Source organism: Pan troglodytes, chromosome 3, assembly GCF_028858775.2.
Source record: "Pan troglodytes isolate AG18354 chromosome 3, NHGRI_mPanTro3-v2.0_pri, whole genome shotgun sequence".
In the NCBI taxonomy this organism is placed as follows: Eukaryota; Metazoa; Chordata; class Mammalia; order Primates; family Hominidae; genus Pan; species Pan troglodytes.
In genome coordinates, this window is record NC_072401.2 from 23106062 (window position 1) to 23124267 (window position 18206).

Genomic DNA, 18206 nt, shown 5'->3' on the forward strand with positions numbered 1-18206 from the left:
CATTATGACAATCGTTTTTAAATCGGGAGACTACATTAGAATAACACGTTAAAAGGAACAGCTGTGACCACCATTTTGCTGAGAGGCCATTTTAACACACACACACACAAAAAAAAGTAATCCATCTGTCAGATTCTTCCAATTCCTTGAGGACTGGATAAATTTATCTTAAACTTGACTTAAATCTGTGTGGCAAACTCCATTACCTTATTCTAGATTTGTCTGAATTCCCAGGTACCTTATATTCTCATGGCTGCATCTTCCTTTGAATTTATACTCTGTTTTGTGCACAAAGGTGACACCCAGCTTCTCCGAAAACAGTCACAACAACAGTAACAATCTCCCCTCTCCATTCATAAGTGTAGTAGGCAAAACTGAAGCCTGTGACTGGTGTAGGCAGGAAGGTAGTGAACGGTGTGTGTGTGTGTGTATAAAGTGGAAGGAAACAGAGAAAAGTCTATTTGACTAAGAAGAAAAAATTCAAATGGAGTATCAGACCGCATGACTCTAACAAGTCCTTCAGCCCCCCAACCCAGCCTTACTCTTCTCTAGAATTTTTTATCTTGCTGACTTCTTTTTCCCGTTGTTTCTCTGTCCCCACTTTACTTCTCATTCCCGTTTTCCAAAACAATCAAATTTTTCTTTTTTCTTTTAGGTAGAATCATTTAACATTCAATTCTTTTGAAGTTTGGTCATGCTCTAATATCGCTTTGATTCTTAACTTATTACAAGATATTTTCCCAAAAAGTTTACTCACTAAGAGGGGGTCTGGAACTGTTAGGATAGCAAATCCTTTCCACTTTTTATGAAATAATATTCCCAGGAGTGGGATTACTGGATCATATGGTAATTCTATTTTAATTTTTTGTTGAGGAAACTCCATACCATTTTCTGTAGTGGCTGAACCATTTTACATCCCATCAACAGTGCACAAGGGTTCCAATTTCTTCGTATCATTATTGATACTTGTTTTCTACTGATAGTGGCCGTCCTAATGGGCTTGAGATAATATGTCATTGTGGTCTTGATTTCCCCACAAGACACTTTTTTTCTACTTGAATTGGAAGTCAGACATAAAGTAGAAACCATCATTTTTTCCTGAAAGTTAGGGTTGCCAATAAAATGCAGACTGCCTAATTAAGTTCGAATGGGGATAAACAAAAATAATTTTTTTAGTATAAATACGTCCCAATACTGCATGACACATATTTATATTAAAAGAATATTTGTATGCAGTATTTGGGACACATTTATACGTGCCTTAAAATTATTTGTTGTTTATGTCAAATCTAAACGTACCTGTGAGAGGCGACAGCGTGCTAGCAAGCCCTCATTTGCTCTGCGCGTCTCCTCGGTCTTGGCGCCCACGCTTGAGAAGCCCTTCAGCCCGCCGCTGCACCGTGGGAGCCCCTCCCTGGGCCGGCCGAGGCCCGATCCGGCCCCTTCCGCTTGCGGGTAGGTGTGGAGCGAAAGGGGCCGGCCGAGGCCGGGATCGGGCCCCTTCCGCTTGAGGGCAGGTGTGGAGCGAAAGGCGCGGGCGGGAACCGGGGCTGCGCGCGGCGCTCGGAGGCCAGCGCAAATTCCGGGTGGGCGCGGGCTCGGCGGGCCCCGCGGCCCCGCACTCGGAGCGCCCGGCCAGCCGGCACTGCCGGCCCCGGGCAGTGAAGGGCTCAGCACCCGGGCCAACAGCTGCGGAGGATGGGCCGGGTGCCCCGCGCCGCCCGAGGATTTGCCGGGCCTCAACCACCTCCATACGGGGCAGGGCTCGGGACCTGCAGCCTGCCATGCCCTCGCTCTCTCACCCGCGGTGGGCTCCCGCGCGGCCCCCGCCTCACCGACGAGCGCAGCCCCCTCCTCCAAAGTGCCCGGTCCCATGGACCGCCCAATGGCTGAGGAGTGCGGGCGCACAGGCGTGGTAACCACCAGGAAAAGCCAGCTGAATTCCTGAGTCGGGGACTTGGAGAACTTTTATGTTTAGCTGGAGGATTGTAAATGCACCAATCAGCACTGTGTCTAGCTCAAAGTTTGTAAACGTACCAATCAGCACCCTGTCAAAACGGACCAATCAGCTCTCTGTAAAATGGACCAGTCAGCTCTCTGTAAAATGGACCAATCAGCAGAATGTGGGTGGGGCCAGATAAGGGAATAAAGGCAGGCTGCCCGGGTTGGAAGACGCAAACCGCTAGGGTTCTCTTCCCCATGGTGGCTGTTTTGGTCTTTAGCTGTTTTTAATAAGCCTTGGTGCTGTTCAATTTTTGGGTTGGAACTACTTGTGTGAGCTGTAACTCTCACTGCAAAGGTCTGCAGCTTCACTCCTGAAGCCAAGGAGACCACGAACCCACCAGAAAGAAGAAACTCGGAGCACGTGTGAACGTCAGAAGGAACAAACCGTGGACACAGCATCTTTAAGAACTGTAACATTCACTGTGAGGGTCTGCGGCTTCATTTTTGAAGTCAATGAAACCAAGAGCCTGCCAATTCTGGACACACCTGGACATTCTTTATTTTTATTTGCTGAAACTGGCAACACTAAGTGCAGGGCAACCAGGCACAGCTGTGGCTCAGGCATCTCGCTGTGGATAAGTGGTTCATCTGTCAGCCTGGGGAAGCAGCCAGATCTGGAACACCTCCAGCAATTGCCATATCCTTCAGCTTCAGAAGGCCTCCAGCAGGGGTCAGGTGAGCGGGCCGGTTGTGTGTGTAGCTCTGTGATGGAGGGAGCAACTTACCCAGCAGGACACCCCTGTCTTTCATACTGGAGGCTGGGAGATAGGGAGACACCTACATGGCTTCCAGGACATTCTAGTTGATTCTATTTAGCATTGCAGGTTACAATTTGTCCTTCATGTTCATCTCTTCTGGAGTGCTGGACCTGATGGTGTCAGGTTATAGCCCAACCTGAGCCTCACCTTGATGATCTAATTGGCTCTCAAAACTGCATAAGATGAAATCTTTGGAATTAATCACATATAGAATCCTCTCTCTTTTCTCCCCTCTCCACTAATTCACCTTCTCAGAACAAATCCCGAATGATATGCGCTGGAATGTGCTCATATCCATTTTTATATAAGGACACTAGATCTCAAAGATACTAAGTAACTTGTCCAAGGTTATAGAAATAGCAAGTGGCAGAAGGAAGCAATATTTGATCTTGGTCTGTCTACCTCGAAAAGACATGGTCAGATTAATCTGTCTTCAGAAATACAATGGGGTGATCACACATGTGGAATATTAATTGATCGATGAGTGTCACATTCAAAACAAGCAAGGTAATTAATCTAATTCAGCACTAGTGATTAGGTCTCATTAATACTGTATTTAGTAAGTGAGCATCTAATTTCTTTTAAGAGACATAGATAAATTGGAGAAATTTTTAGAAGACCAACCAACCAGAGAGGGATTTAGGAAGAGAAAATGTTAATGAAATAATGCAGGCAATGAGGTATACGGCAAAGAAGAGGAGTTCTAGTTAGAGCATAAGGGAGTCAGCAATATGCACAGAAGTGGGCAGAGAAGGACATAAAAGCCCGGGCATTAACAACAATTTTTAAGACGAGCAAGTTCCTTGCACATCATCTGACATTCTAGAAAACTGTAAAAGGTGCATACAATTCCTAAACTACCAGTTAAATGCTTAAGTATCCCAAATTATTTCAAATAAGTGAAACTTCCCAAGCTAAAGGCCTGGCCCCCGCCACTTACTCCCATATTTCATCTGTTCTAAGATGTCCTTTTTTCCCCCACTTTTTTTTTAACGTAACAAATTAGGATGCGTTTTTTTAAGTCTCGTTTTTCTTTCTTAGCAGTATATAATGGTGCATATTATAATCAATGGTATTTTATCATTTGTAAAATATAGTAACTATGCGATCTTGGGCAAATTTATCAATTTCTCTGTGCCTTCATTTCCTCGTCTCTAAAGTGGGATAATAATACCTCTTGTATAGGCTGTCATGAGGAGTTAATGAGCAAACTAAACGATGTGTTTAGAGCAGAGTGACAGTTATCTGTAGACACAAGAATGCTGCATTACACACCACACCAAAACTGGTGGCTTAGAACAATAACCGTTTATTATTTCAGCTTGGTGGTTCTGCTGAAATGAGCTGGGCTTCACGGGGCTTACTCGTGCATCTGTGGCCAGCTGGGGTCCAGCTAGGAAGCTCTGCTAGTCATGGTGTGGCTCTCTCCCATGTCTGGAGCTGTGACTAGAAAAAGCCTTTGCTTCATGCGTTCTTTGATCTCTGGCAGGCTACCCTGGGCTTACTTTCAGGGTGGTGGCAGAGTTCCAAGAGCGAGCATGGAGGCCCAGGCTCAGAGCTGGCACGCCATTATGCCCATGGCATCCTATGGACAAAAGCATGCCACAAGGCCAGCCCAGATTCAAAGGGTGGGGAGATAGACTCCATCTCATAATTTGGGAAGCTGAAAAGAGCCTGGGTATTAAGTTGGGGGCTGGATAACTAGGATAATTACAACATTTTGTTGGATAATTACAGAAACATTGGTTTTAAAAGCAATGTACTGCAAATGCTGCTTGGCACACAGTGTGTGCTCAAGAAATCTTAACTATCATCGCCATCATCATTATTAATAAAGTCCCTCAGGAATTATAAATTGATTCAAGCTGGTTTAGTGCAAGTTGGTTAAAGGAAGGATAATAAGTTGGCTGTGTGTATGAGGTGTGTTGGGTACAGCCAAGGTATCTGATGTGCGCATCAAAGGCTCAGAAGCAGAGTCTTCGAATATAAAAGTTAAAAAAGCTGACAGTCTAGCTACTCTCAGTCCTTTACCTTACTGGGACGAAAAACGAGTTCAAGGGAGGTGAAATGGCCTCTTCAAATTTACATAGCAGAGGTACCTGAATGCCCAGTTTCCATGCCAATACTCTTTCTACCATAAAACGCTGCTTCTCTTCCAAGTATGACTGAGGGGAAAAAAGATCCTATTTCCTTTTAAGTCCGCAGCAAAATAAAACCTCAAATGAATGCAACACCTAGTAAAATAAGCCCTTAAATAAACGATCATAAATCCATGTTTATTCATGGTGCCACTTTAAATATAAGCTTTTAGTTTGTTGGAACTTACGAGTCCTTTTTAATGATGTCCAAATATTGTATAATATCAAAATAATTTTTAATTTTAATGAAAGTCATCTATTTCCAATTTTATATATGCATAGAATAAATAGATTCTTTGTTAGGCTTCTATAAGAATGGGCAGCACATAAAATTCATATATACTTTTTAAGAAGCAGACAAGGTTAAATTTCTATTGGTTTAGAGTTAGAACAAAAACAAACCACTTAGTTTTAAATAGTAAACTGGATTTACTATTTCAAAGAACAAAGTCTGTAAATAGACTTAGTAGAATAATTGAGCATCAAAGACACTGAAAATATTTTTTATTTACAAATAAATTGGTCTGAAATTCACAAATTGAAGGTAACATTGAAATGCCCAGCAAAATGCGTTTATTGTTTTGTCTACTAATAAGAACTACACACACTGCATAAGATCTAATCCTTGGAATTAATTATATATATATGTGTGTGTGTATATATATAATATATATAGTACTTATATTTGTATGATTGTCTATGTGCTATTTGCTCCCATATACTCAAGGGTACGTTTATTAGAGTGCAATGGAGAGAACACCAGGTTTGAAATCAGAAGAACTGGGTGTGAATTTGTCAGTTATACAGCCCTGGGTAGTCTTATAACTTACTTGCATAGAGGAATGTTATATTTTAAATGTTTGTAGAAGAAGCTGTGTAGATAAAAGACAAAAGAAGTTCCTTGTATTTCCACAAAATATTTGCCTGCCTTAATTCTTCTTAAAATTATGATAAAATTTACTATCATAACCTTTTTAAGTATACTGTTTAACAACGTGAGTGTTTAAACACACTCACACTGTTGTGCTACCATCACTACTACTATCCACCCACAGAACTCCTCTTATCTATCTTGCAACACTGAGCCTCGATAGCCCTTAAACACTAAATAACTCTCTATTCTCTATCCATTAAACATTAAATAACCCCTCATTTCCTGCTACCCCTAACCCTGGTAACCACCATTCTACTCTCCTATCTCTATGAATTTTACTACTCTAGACCTCTAGACGCCTCGTATAACTGAATCATAGAGTATTTGTCCTTTTGTGGCTAATTTCACTTAACATAATGTCCTCAAGGTTCATCTGTGCTGTAGAATGTGTCAGAATTTTCTTCCTTTTTCAGGTGGAATCATATTCTATTGTATGTGAGTTGTATATTGATACTGTATATTAGATATATGTTGTATATGGATGCATTGAATATGGATATACAATGGAATATGTGTATGCATACAATGGAATATGATTCCACCTGAAAAAGAAATGAATATTTTGCTTATCCATTCATCCACTGGTAGACATTTGGGTTGCTTCTTTTTTTGGCTATCATGAACAATACTATTACAAACATGGATGTGCTCCACAAAATATTTTGATTTTTGACATACTAAAAATATACAAGTTGACATCAGGGTTAGTCAATGGTATGGTTTGAATGTTTATTATCCCTTAAAATTTGTGTGTTGAAATCCTAACATCTAAGGTGATGACATTAGAAGATAGAAGCTTGGGAGGTGATTAAGTCATGAGGGCAGAACCTTCATAAATAGAATTGGTGCCCTTTTGAAAGAGCCCTGGCTGGGCACGGTGGCTCACACCTGTAATCCCAGCACTTTGGGAGGCCAAAGCAGGTGGGTCACAAGGTCAGGAGTTCGAGACCAGTCTGGTCAATGTGGTGAAACCCCGTCTTTACTAAAGAAATACAAAAATTAGCTGGGCATGGTAGTGTGCACCTGTAATCCCAGCTACTCAGGAGGCTGAAGCGGGAGAATTGCTTGAACTTGGAAGGCATAGGTTGCAGTGAGCCGAGATTGTGCCACTGCACTCCAGCCCAGATGACAGAGCAAGACTCAGCCTCAAAAAAAAAAAAAAAAAAGAAGGAAAAGCCCCCAAGGGAGCTCATTCCCCTGTTCTACCTTGTGAGGACACAGCTCAACAGCACCATCTATTAATCAGAAGTCAGGCCCTCATCAGATACAAGCACTTTGATCTTGGACTTCCCAGCCTCCAGAGCTGTGAGAAATAAATTTCTGTTGACTCAGTTTATGTTACTTTGTTATAGCAGCCAGATGGACTATTCATTGCAACAAAATTTCCAATTCATTTTGGGGGATCTGGAGAGGCTTAAACAGCTCTTGAATTAAACCCTTTCCACTGTGGAGGGCATAATTGTTTATAGACCATAAAGCTAGGTATAAAAATACTTATTATTATTATTCTTTTTACTTTATTTCAAGTTCTGGGTACAAGTGCAGGTTTGTTACTTACACAAACTTGTGTCATTGGGGGTTGTTGTACAGATTATTTCATCAGCCAGGTAATAAGCCTAGTACCCATTAGTTATTTTTCCTGATCCTCTCCCTTTTCTCACCCCTAACCCTCTGAAAGGCCCCAATATGTTTTGTTCCCCTCTACGTGTCCATGTGTTCTCATCATTTAGCTCCCACTTGAAAGTGAGAAACTAAATGCAGTATTTAGTTTTCTGTTCCTGTGTTAGTTTTCTATGGATAATGGCCTCCAGCTCTATCCATGTCCCTGCAAAGGACATGATCTCATTCTTTTTTATGGCTACATAGTATTCTGTGGTGCGTATATACCACATTTTATTTATCCATTCTATCATTGATGGGCATTTGGGTTGATTTCATGTCTTTGCTGTCACAAATAGCGCTGGAATGAACAGATGCATGCATGTGTGTTTATAACAATGATTTATATTCCTTTGGGCCTATGCTCAATAATGAGATTGCTGGGTTGAATGGTATTTCTGTCTTGAGGAATCACCACACTGTCTTCCACAATGGTTGAACTAATTTACATGCCTACTAACATGTTCCTTATTTCTTCACAACCTCAACAGTATCTGTTATTTTTTAACTTTTTAATAGCCATTCTGACTGGTGTTAGATGGTATCTCATTGTGGTTTTGATTTGCGTTTCTCTAGTGATCAGTGATGTTGAGCTTTTTTTCAATGTGATTGTTGGCAATGTAAAATTTTTAAAGGAAAAAAATGACATGTGTGAACACTGTCCTGAACTGCCATTCTATATGAAGAAAAATCTATGGAGTTCTCCATCATTGCTAGTAACAGATTAATGCACTTACCGAAGATCTGCTTTATCCAACGAAAGGTCTTTTCTGGTTTGGTGTCTCTTCTCATATACTTCCCTGATCCTCTCAGGATCATGATACACTTCTGGATGGTTTTTTTTTCATGCTCCTCGGAGCTGACAAAAGCCTCATTGTAGGCTCAGGTTCTCTCTGCCTGCATACATCATGCCAGTGTTCCTGATGCTGCTTCAGGGTATTGGTGCTGCCACTGGTTGTCTTCTTAAGACTCTCTACAAACTGGGTTTTATTGGCTGAAGCCCCTCTGCTCTTGGATTTCTCCAAACTCAGCATACTTCCTATCTACCTTCCCTTCATTGCTTGCACACCTCCTTAGAAATGCATACTTTTCACAAGAAAACCATCAGTAATCCAGATTACATTTTGGTTCCTCAACTATTTAGTCCCTGGTCTTTTGTTTGCAGACACACTTTGTGACCCAATTCCTTTGAAGCTTGGCTTTGCATACATAAAATCCAACTTTTTTTTTTTAATATAAAGAGAGAAAAGGGAAACTAAAAAAACACCTAGGTGCCTATAAGTTAACTGCTAAAACAATTTTGGTACTCCAAAACCAGTTAACTCATTGTTCTATTTGATATAATCCCTTCTCTCAAACAACACATACAGCTAATTGCACTGGGGCAGAGTTAAAGGGAAAAAGGATAATGAACTCCAGGTTTTTACTCAGGCCTGGGTAACCCAAAGATAACTATAGATGGGGAGGAGAAGAGAAGTTGAGAAAAAGTATAGCTTGGAGGATTTGATTCGTGTGACTGCAACTTGAGCATGGAGAGGGATGGACTGGCTTTCAACACTTGGGTACCACGGTTTTCTCTTCCATGCAATGAGGACGTTTAAGTGGGAAGGAGAGCTGATGGTGCTATGGGGGATCGGCAGGAAGGAAGGAGGTTCAACATGCACTGACACCTGCCAGGTCTATGCACATTGGTTACATTATCTTATTGATCCACACATTGACAGAAGGCAGGAAGAATGTTGATTTCCAATTTTATAATAAGAAAAAAATAGGACCTGGGGTTAGAATCTTAAAACCTTAAGCATCATATTTTTTATTAATATCATACAATTTCAACTCAAGATTATTTAGGAATAAACCAAGAAGAAAGGTGGTGCTCCTGATTCTTCAAACTCGGTTGATTCCTTCACTCTGTCTGCATCTCTGTTTACCCAAGGGATAAACAAAAAGATAGGAAAGGGGAGAAGAAAAGGCTTGCAACCTTTTTTTAGGGCCTTGGATCATTTGGTGTTGACTGGAGAAACTGCTGCCCACTGAGGGTGACTATGGAATTAGAGACCAAAGCCTGAGCTCTTCTACTAATGCAAATATCTTCCTACTTAGTAATTTTTATGTTCGATTTGTGCTTATTAAAAATCTTTTTATAGCACCCCTGAAAAATAAGTGAAGTCATGTGGCTATGTTAATACTGGGGGAGAAAGGAGGGGGGGAAGTGAAGTAGTGAGGATCAATTAAAAATCAAAGGTCACCAGATACTTAGTAGGAAGACCTCAACCTGTCTGTTCATACCTGTGCCCAAAGACTGTGTATTCTGATATCAGTCCTGTAAATTTCTAAGTGACTATATATTGGTCCAGTCACCCTTGAGCAAATTATTCAATTAGAATTTTTTGTCAGTATGTAGTATCTAATACAGAGTATCTAACAATAGGATTGTGGTGAGATTAAGTAAGAAAGCTTATATAAAGTGCTAAAACAGGGCATGGTTTGATAAAGGATAATAAGGAAGTTAGGAACATGGATCCTGCAACCAGATTTTCTGGATTCAAATACTAGACATACTGATTACCAGCTGGAAAGACATTTCACTTCTCATAGAAATTTCTGAGGATTAAATGAGTTAATCTATGTAAAATGCTTAGCGAAGTGGCTAATAGAAAGTGTCCAATAAATGTTAGCTACTAATATACTGTGAGCATTGTAATCTACTCTCAAGATGCTTTCAGATTTTTTTTTAGCATCTGTAATTTATTGTAGTAGTCTGTTCTTGCATTGCTATAAAGAAATTACGTGAGACTGGGTAATTTGTAAAAGAAAAGGTTTAATTGGCTCATCTGCATGCTTTTCAGGAAGCATGGCTCCCTCATCTGCTTGGTTTCAGGAGAGGCCTCAGGAAACTTGTAATCATGGTGGGAGATGAAGGGGGAGCAGGCACATCACATGGTGAAAGCAGGATCAAGAGAGAGGAAGGAGGTGCCACACACTTTTATTAAACAACCAGATCTCAGGAGAACTCACTCACTATCCCGAGGACAGTACCAAAAAGATGGGACTAAACCATTCATGAGAAATCTGCCCCCATGACCCAGTCATCTCCCATCAGGCCCCACCTCCAACACTGTGGGGATTACATTTCACCGTGAGATTTGAGTGGGGCAATATCCCAACTACATCATTTCTATTATATCATCTGCCTAACATTCATCAGGTTCATTACCAAAGGTCATGTAACCTACCCTGTACAGTGTGTTAAAGGAAAATCCTTGGCGAAATTAAATTTAACAGAGTTTAACTGAGCAAGAACAATTTGCTAATTCGGCAGCTTCCTTAACCAGAGTAGGCTCAGAGAGACTCCAGTACAGCCATATGGTGGAAGGAGATTCAGGGACAGGAAAAAGAAAGTGAGATAGAGAAAATGGAAGTGAGGTACAGAAACAGCTGCGTTGGTTACAGCTCAGCCGTTGCCATATTTGAATGCAGTTGGAACAGTTGGCCCCCTTTGCCCAAACTCGCTGTTTGGTGCAAGTGTGGGCTATAGTCTGCTTATACCTTTATTTAGGTTATAGTTTACTATGTACAGAGAAATTTTTAGGCTGAACTTAAAATATTGTAAGGAGACAGCTTTAGGCTAAACTTGATTTAACAAGTGAAAACACAGAATTAGGAAATAACAATGTAATTAGAAGAATTCTTAGCATCTTCGTATGTTCAGTTCTCTTTATTTAGTTCATTACCTGCAATTAAAAACATTTTAATCACAAGTCTCTCAGTCTCAAACCTGTTGTTTTGCATTTGGTAAATGTCTGTTATTTCTAATAGATATTTGCATCATTTTATCATTTTTCCTATCTAATTTACTAATATTCTTCATGAAATTAGTTGGTTTCTTGAAGTGCTCCCCAGAGTTTTATTAGTTGACAATTTCTTTGTTGATGATAGTAGCTTTTTTATCCTTGGAGAAAGTTTTCTACAATATTAATGGGAGTCTGAACTGATCTTCTAACCTTCCTAGATGCCTAGAAACAAGCATTTTGTAGAAGGATAGCGATTATAGAACCTTTCTCAATTTTGCCAGTCAGACACCTTGAAGAAATCAATTAGTAGGCAAATTATTAACTAATTGAGCATTTAGAGTGTTCTTACTTTTGAAAAATCAATTAGGCCTTTGCCCTTACTTTTCAAGCATTATTTCATTATTAATTGTTTTAAACAGCGGTTCATCTGCAGTGGATCCAGATCAGCTGACAGTTGTTTTTTGTTTATATTCTGTGCTTAATTGATTAATACAATGAGCTGAAAACCTTTAACATCATTGATCATGTCATGGAATGCTGAGTAATTGGCTGGCAAATGTGATTTTTAAAAATTAACGATTCAATGGTTCAAAGGAATTCAGTAGCAGATTGCAGTCAGCAAAAAAAGAGGATTTTCGGTATTTCTTCAACATGGATGATCTGAATGATAGTTCCACCTCATTCTTGGAGCCAATTTTTTTTTAATCTTCATTGGTGATAATTTCTTGTACTATATTAAGCACAGTAGGTCACATTTATTATTTTAATGACACTTTTATTTCCACTGTGTAAACACGGCTTTCAAAGAAAATTTGAAAAGATTGCCATTTGTTGTCAAACTGTTATCAGAACTACAAAAAGAAGATTAAATTTGTAGGATAAAGTTTCATACTTTATAAGGTCTTCAAGTGGAAGCAATGGTGGGAACTGGGTGGAACAGGAATTAGAGGTCTTAGCTCAGGAGTTTGCTCTTCTAAGAAACTTTTCCTGAACCTTGTCTCTGTAAGCTCTGAGTCCCTTTCTAGGCTCCCATGGCTCTTTAGATGTAGCTCTGTCCCTACAGTTGTCATAGTATTATTGGGTTTATTTGCATGGCTTCCTTGTCAATGAGACTAAACTTTCAGAGGTCATGGACTTACTTAAGCACTTTCATATGTTTAGTATGGCACCTTTTTTTGGAACAGAATTGATGCTGAATAAATATTGGTTGACCAAATGCGAGGAAATGTGTACACACACACACATACACACACAGGACATTTCATTTAGTCAGGAAAACATATTTTGGTTATGCATATGAAAAATCCACTATTATTATGATTATGTATGTATGTATGTATCTAACATTTAAAATCAAAGTCCCTGAGTTTCCAAGATATATCTCACAAACATGTAAAATTTTTTCCTTTGGCAAAACCTCAGAGTTCAGCCAAGGTCTTAGGTCAACTGCTGAAAAGCATTTTAATCCGTGTTATCCCTGTGTCTTCAAACACTTCTTGAGCTAGAATTTTAAATCAGTGTTCTCCAAAATACATTTGATAGAAAAAAGTAACTCAAGGTATTACTAACAAAAGGATCAAATAAATTTGATAAAACATGGTACATTTATCCCTTTGGAAAATGCACAATGTGCATTACAATATTACAGTTTTTCAGAAGTCCAGTCACAACTTTGCACATCCCAAATTTTTTTTACACTGAAATTCTTTTTTGTGAATCATTCACTAATATCTCTGGGAACTAATGGTCTATAGACTCTATTTTGAAAAATGCTGCTCTAACAACAAGTAGGTCAGAGATTGTGATTTTTGTTGTGCTTCAGGTATGGAAAAAACGTGATGAGGAAAATCAAGGTCTTACAGACTGCTCACAGGTGTTCTAGCCTATTAGTATGGCAATTTTAACTGTTTCATTTTCCATGTATTTGTTGCTTTCTTTTTTAGTAATAGTTGTTTATTGCAGAAAACTTGAAAAACAGATAAAAAGAAAAAGGAAAAAGTCTTTCTGGCTGTTTTCTTTAAGAGGTTGCATCCCCAAATAGATTTGGGAAGTGTGGGGTTAAACAAAGTTAGACTTTTATGCCTTTTCAGGACTTTAATATGATCACTAATGGACAACTTGTTTCTCCACTGGGGCTATGGTATATGGTTTTTTCCCAATTTTGTGAACACAGGCTGCTCTTATTTCTAAGCATTTTGGGGAACAAGGCTTGTGGGAACTCTCTGTGTATAATGAAGAGATATTTGGAAGACCTCCATTGATTGCTACCCAGTATTACTCACTGGGAGGTCAAGGTCTCCCAAGGTTACACAGTCTGAGACACTGGAAACCCATTTCAAGACCCGACAACTTGTCACATTTATTTTTACCCAAGGACTGAGCTGTGGCTCAGGACACAAGGACCCAGATGGAGAGAGCTAAAAATAATAAAATTAAAATTAATATGCATTTGGGAAACAATTGCTCAGGCAAACCAACATGTGCAGATAATGGATTCTGTCCGAAGCTTCATTTTCCAAACTGAAGAACAATAACATGCGTATTAACCCAGGTGAATGTCTAAACAGATTCTTGGCAGCCTATGATTAGATAAAGGAGCTCATGCATCCTGAATGCAATTTACGTAGTTAAAATTAAGCACCATCACAAAGGGACAAAGATGAGATGCAGTAAAGTTGAACCGATTGTTACTTTCAAATTATCTTTCTCACGTTCTTAATTCCAAGTAACTTTGTAATTTAAACATAATTTTATTTTCTTTCCAAAATGGTTGTCTGAGTTTTACCTTAATCGTTGGGTGTTCGGGAGGCTGTGGTGCAAGATGTTTATTTCTTAGAAAAAAAATTGTTAAGAATCTATAAAGAAACTTAAATTATGTAACCTTTTTATGTTGTCAGTAATTCATGGTTAAGGAAAAATCGTGGTTTAATACTTCTGTCGTTTGTAGATGTAGTAGCTGCTGATAAAATAAAATAGGAGGAGATTCCTTAAAAACAATTTGCAAATGATAAAGATTTCATATTTAGAGGAGCTTGATTTCAAAGCACATTTAGTGTATAAAAGTCTGTTTCATCATGGGAAGAAGAGGGCACTTTTTATAAGTACAAATTTAAAAGCAAGTGAATAGTAAAATTTAAAGGAATCATGGAAAAATACTTATAAATATTTTATTTAGAAACACGTGTATTATAAGCTTGAAAGTAAGTTATGTTTTATAAAATTAATATTTTTAATTGACTGATCATAAAGGTGTACGTTATAGAGTAAAATGTGGTATTCTGGTATACATATATGGTGTGGAATAATTAAATCAAGCTAATTAAAATATCCATCATCTTACTTGCTTATTTTATTTTATTTTATTTTTGAGACAGAGTTTTGTTCCTGTTGCCCAGGCTGGAGTGCAGTGGGGTGATCTCGGCTCACTGCAACTTCTGCCTCCTGGATTCAAGTGTGATTCTTCTGCCTCAGCCTGCAGAGTAGCTGGAATTACAGGTGCCCACCACCATGCTGGGCTAATTTTTTGTATTTTTAGTAGAGATGGGGTGTCACCATGTTGGCCAGGCTGGTCTAGAACTCCTGACCTCAGGTGATCCACCCGCCTGTGCCTCCCAAAGTGTTGGGATTACAGGCATGAGCCACCATGCCCAGCCCTTATTTGCTTATTTTTTTGTGGTGAGACATTTGAAATGTACTTTCCTAGTTATTTCGAAATATGCAAAATATTACTATTGACTATAGTCACCCTGCATGCAGTAGATCTCAAAACTTATTCCTGCTATCTGAAACTTTGTACCCTTTGACAAATAACTTCCCATTTCCTTGCTCCTCACTGCCCCTCCCCAGACCCTGGTAACCATCCTTCTACTCTGTGCTTCTATGAGATCAGCATTTTTAGATTCCACATATGAGTGAAGTCATGTGGTATTTGTCTTTCTGTGTCTGTCTTATTTCACTTAGAATAATGGCTTCCAGGCTTAACTACATTGTTTCAAATAACAGAATTTTCTTCTTGTTAAAGGCTCGATTGTATTCCATCATGTATGTATACCACATTTTCTCTAAACATTCATCCATTGATGGACGCTTACGTTGATTCTATAGTTTTGTCTATTGTGAATAATGCTTCAATGAACATGGAAATACAGATATCTCTTTAACATACTGATTTCAGTTCCTTTGGCTATATACCCAGAAGTGGTAATGTTAGATCATATGGTAGTTCTGTTTTTATTTATTTGAAGAACCTGCGTGCCATTTTCCGTAACGGCTGTACTAATTTACATTTCCATCAACAATGCACAAATTCCCCTTTCTCTGCATCTTTGCTAACACTTCTTATCTGGTATCTTTTTGATAAAAGCTGTTCTAACAGGCATGAGGTGATATCTCACTGTATTTTTGATGTGCATTTCCCTAATGACCAGTGATACTGTTGATCATTTGTATGTCTTCTTTTGCGAAATGTTTGCGTAGGTGTTTTTTTAAAATTTTTAAATCTTTACATTTTAATTTTTTTTTTTTTTAAGAGAGAGAGAGAGAGAGAGTCTTGTTCTGTTGTTACCCAGGCTGTAGTCCTGGAGTGCATTGGCTTAAACTTAGCTCACTGCAGCCTTGAGCTCCCAGGCTCAAGCTATTCTCCCGTCTCAGCTTTCTGAGTAGCTGGGACCACAGCCATCAGCCACTACACTTGGCTAATTTTGTTTTTTTATTTTTTTATAGAGACGAGGCCTCACCATGTTTCCCAGGCTGGTCTGGAACTCCTGGGCTCAAGCAATTCGCCCACCTCAGCCTCCCAAAGTGCTGGGATTACAAGCGTGAGCCATTGCGCCTGACTTCTTGCCCATTTTTGAATTTTTTTTTTAATTTTCTTGCTATTTAGTTGTTTGAGTTTCTTACATATTTTGGATATTAACCCCTTATCAGATGTATGGTTTGCAAATATTTTCTCCCATTCTGTGGGTTATCTCTTCTCTATGTTAATTGTTAAAGTAAAAATTTGAAAGAGAAAAGATATCAATAGATAGAAATGGTTAAAAATAATTTTTAAAAATCTGGTTTTGAAATAGATATAACCATTTGCTGAGCACACGCTGTATATAGGCATTAACTGAATATTTTATGTGAATTATTTCATTGAGGCCTGTCATCTACCCAGAAAAAAGTATACTTTGTTCGTTTCATTTTAAATCTGAAATAAAGTAAAGAATGCCTAGCACAGTAAAGAGAATTAGTATAGAACACAGCTAGCGACAGGTTCTCATCAATTTTGCAATAAAATGATCATAGTATCACCAAATCACGTTGTTTTTTTCTTTTTGTCATCAAAGAATGAATCAGAATGCCACATTTGATTCTCTTCATAGGTGGATTTTTCTTCATTTAAGAGCATTAATTTTTTATTTCTTATAAAAGATATATTTCATCACATAATTCTTTACATCATCAATAAAAATCTGGATAAAGTAAGCCTTTTTATTATGTAGAATTATAATAATTATTATCATAATAATTCTTCCCATCTTTTACTTAATGTAGCCTAGGTAAATGACAGTGAAAAAGCATTTTGTGTATAAAAGCGCTATCAAGAATGCTACCTTCCAGGAACGTAAATTGATACATGGAAGAAGAAAGGAGCCAGGTGTGATAGCTTCCAGCTGCGATGGTAGTGGGTATAGAAAGAAGAGTATGTGCATATTTTTTTGTCTTTAAAAATTTTAAATAAGGAAATGAGAGAGAGAAAGGAGAGAGAGAAACTAACCCAAGGATAAAAAGCAGAAACTCTTTATGGAAGTGTGTTTAATACATTGTCTTAATGTTATTGTAACTTTTTAGGGATTTTTTTAATAGAAGAGAAAAAAACTTGTGTTTATATGTGTGTGCATATATATATATACACAAATAAGCATGAAACTAACTGCATTAAAAGAACTACAGATACCCTTCTTTTTAAAACTCATATTTTCTTTTCATGTTTATGAAGGTGGGGTTTAAAAACACAAAAGGCATTCAATTCAGAATTATAGTTTTCACAGAAATTGCAGCATAATTATATTTCACACTTATTCATATTTTATAAAACATAACGACCATTTCCAAAACTTCTGGGTATAATAACATATTTTAAAATACCAACACAATTACCAGGCTGAAAAAGAGCACTAACTAGGTATCTTCTCAAAGAAAACCATTTCACACCTACTCAGACTTACATATTAAGCCAGAAATTTAATATTTCAAATATATAAAAGAACAAGTGATCATTTCTTTGGGATTTGTAGCTTTGGATTTTAGATTTCTATTTAGTATTTCAAATGGGGCACTGCATTTATGTAATTTCTGGGTGGGTATTGAATATATGAGCTTTGATGATAAACTGGCTCTCCTTCATTTCCTTGAAATCAACACAGAATTGAATACCTATTTTAATATGTGTTGGACTTTCTGCATACAAATGAAGCATTACTAAACAATTCCAACTGTGTGTTTTAAGAAATCAGCACAGTTCAATGTTTTCCTAATGCTCTGAGTCTGGGGAACATAAATAATCATTTTAATTCTCTGGTAGACACTGAATTACATAGTAAATTATCTCAAGCTTGGGAAAGCTCTATTTTTTAAAACTCACATATTCCTTCTATATGAAGAATCTGAGATATGAATTAACTCAAATGGTATTCAAAATTTTGACTAAAATTAACTGTAGCACTTAAAATAATTCTTACTATTTTAAGGAATAAGCTTTGGAGACCATTTAAAAAAATGATTTTATTGAAGAAGAAAAAGGCAGAGAGAAAGAAAGATAATTAATAGGGTATACTGGAGATGAATAATGAAATGAAAATATACAGATTTGCCAGAGCCCCAAGCACTCAGTATAATATTAATCAAATCTTGCCAACTCTTAATTGAAATAATT

At 38.1% G+C, this 18206-nt stretch overlaps 1 protein-coding gene across 2 annotated transcripts in view; it reads left to right on the forward strand.

Annotated features, from left to right (window-relative positions):
* Window positions 1-2139: 2139 nt before the first annotated feature.
* LOC461139 (cytosolic beta-glucosidase) overlaps window positions 2140-18206 on the forward strand; it is a 1143797-nt gene continuing 1127730 nt past the window's right edge. The window contains exon 1 of one of the 2 annotated variants that reach the window (XM_063809428.1): window positions 2140-2679. The gene's annotated coding sequence lies outside the window, so the exon portion shown is untranslated. The remainder of the gene's footprint in view (window positions 2680-18206) is intronic. The other variant, XM_063809430.1, reaches the window with a different exon arrangement.